A 2,696-nucleotide genomic window follows, 5' to 3' on the forward strand; every position below is an offset into this window, starting at 1 on the left:
TTTTTTCACGCAGGATAAAATAGAGATTATTTTTGGCTTCTCGAACAAAGAAAAGGAGCTTACAAAAAAAACCCCACAACCAACCCCAACCCAACAAACCTCTCTGCATCAAGGCTCAGCCTCCGATTCCCAGGTTGGCCAGAGAAGCTGTGGCTGTTCCTCCCTGGAAGTGTTCTCGGCCAGGTTGGATGAGGCTTTGAGCAACCTGGTCTAGTGGAAGGTGTCCCTGCTGCTGGCAGGGGGGTTGGGACTGGATGAGCTTTGAGGTCCCTCCCAACCCAAACCATTCCATGATGCTATGATTTTGTGCCCAGAATCATTAAATCAGGTCCTCGACCATCAAAGTGACGCTCTGGCCAGCGCTGGGCTCACACGTGGAGGGGGTTGTCCCTGCACAGCCCCAGCTCGTCGCAGCCCTGGGCAGGTTTGCAGCCCCGTTTTGCTGGAGAACAAATCAAGAGTGGAGCTGGAGGTGGCACTTTCTCAGCTTTTTTTTTGTCCCCAAATGACATTCATACATAAATTGTGATCTGTGTCCTGTTCCAACACCTCCCTGCCCACCAAGGGCACCTTGTTGGATCTGCAGAGGTTGTTCAGGTGGAACCCTCACTCCTCTTTCACTGTTGGAGCAGATGCAGCTCTGGTTTATGCCACACAATGGGAGAAAAATCAGAAGTTCAACCCCTTCCCAAACACCACGGATGGAGAAACCTCCTGTCCACCTTCCTTACACCTGTGGTGGTGGAGCATCAGCTCCATAGCAAGCTCTTCTCCAGTGTGTATTAACCCAAAGACCCCATCTACCCCCTGAGACCTTTTCCCATCCCAACCTCCTGAGACCTCCTCCCATCAAAACCCCTTGAGATGTCCCACCCCAACCCCTTGAGACCTCCCATCCCAACCTCCTGAGACCTCCTCCCATCAAAACCCCTTGAGACCTCCCATCTTAACCCCCTGAGACTTCCCATCCCAACTTCCTGAGACCTCCTCCCACCACAACCCCCTGAAACCTCCCATCCTAACCCCCCTGAGATCTCCTCCCATCACAGCCAACCCAGCTCAGAGTGACTGACAAGGTCAAGGCAGATCCTCATCCTCTAGATCCAACTCAGAAAAGCCAAGAGATGTGACATCTCCCACCAGGGAATAAGAAGTAAATGACTGTAATAAATAGATTTGCTATTTGTGATATTAAGTGGCTCTTCTGCTCTCCCCATGGGGTGTCCTGAGTAGGACAGAGCTGGACCTGGACACATGGCAGTGCCACATTATCCTTCAGACCATGCAGAGAGCAACCACCTCTTGTTCTGGTGGACCATCCCTGAGGATCTGTGGCAGATGGAGAGGGGACAGGATGTCCCAGGACAACAGTGACATTCGTGTGAGCTGGTGGGTTGTACTGAAAGGAGGCGAGTAAGTGTCTGTGCCAAAGTTCAGCTCTCCTGGGACTCAGAGGGAAGGCTGAATTCCAGCCATGGAGTGGAGCTGGGATCACTGGGGGTTTTGGAGACCAGCTTATGGGAAGAAACTGAAAGGACTTGGCTTGTTTTGTAACCGAGTAGATGGCAGAGCGGGGGGTCAGACACATCCAGGACTGAAGGCTGGTGAAGAACATCTACAGAGAGTGTGAAACCCAGAGATAGAAACAGGCTCAGGCTGACCAAGATGTGCTTTCAGCCCACCAAAGGATGTGGTTTTGAGGGGACCCTTTTCTAAAGAAACCTTGGCCTCCAATCCCACAAAAGAGCTCCCAGTTGAGGTCCTACAGCCTCTCTGAAGTTACTGGTGTGCCTCAGCCCTGTTATTCCAGGCGATGGACTCCCTGCTTCCTTGCTCCCTGCCCATCCATGGGTTGGCAGTGTCCTTGCTTTCTTTATTTTCACCTTTCCTTTCTTTCCAAGGTGCAAGACCCATCCCCACAGGAGCCCTGCAAACCATCCCCACAGGAGCCCTGCAAACCATCTTCCAGGCTCAGATCTGCTGAGGACACCAGAGCACTGGGGACATTTCCTACCTCAACCAGAAAAAAAGCTACTCAGAAAAGATGGATGTGAGTAGCGAGAAGGTGGAGGAAAACCAGGAGAAGAGGTGGGCAGAGGGGCTGGGACATGGTGGGAATTCAAATCTTCCATCTGGTGGCTTCTCACTAGGCTTTTTTTTTTTCTCTGCATATTTAAAGTCTGAAATTTTCACAGATCTGTCAAAACGAGCCCTAGAAAACCCCCAGCTAGCTGGAGAAGCAAAGTTATTAAAACCACTTTGTGGACTCCTGACCTTTCCATGAAAAGTTGGTGTTAATATTCTTCCAAAAAATAAAAAAAAAAAACCAAAACCCAAAAAAAACCAAAAACCAAAAAAAAAAAAAAAAACCCCACTCACTAAAAGAACAAATTGAAATGTTTAAGGGGAAAAAAAAGAGTCTTGCTACAAAACATCCAAATCTGGGTAAAAAAATAGCTCACTGGAGCAGTTTGGGGGGCTCAGCTGCTCCTTGCAGCAGATCAAAGCTCATTGTATTTCTCTTTTTGCTCAAGGATATCAGCAACAATACCAACCTCCACTTCCTTCACCCAAACCCATTCGCTGGCAAAATTAAATTAAACCATTTTGGGAGAGTTTTTTTGGGTTTTTTTTTTTTTTTTTTTTTTTTTTTTTTAAAAAAAAAAAAAAAAAAAAAAAAAAAAAAAAAAAACCCC

The sequence above is a fragment of the Antrostomus carolinensis genome, unplaced genomic scaffold (genome assembly GCF_000700745.2).
Source record: "Antrostomus carolinensis isolate BGI_N321 unplaced genomic scaffold, ASM70074v2 scaffold6320, whole genome shotgun sequence".
NCBI lineage: Eukaryota > Metazoa > Chordata > Aves > Caprimulgiformes > Caprimulgidae > Antrostomus > Antrostomus carolinensis.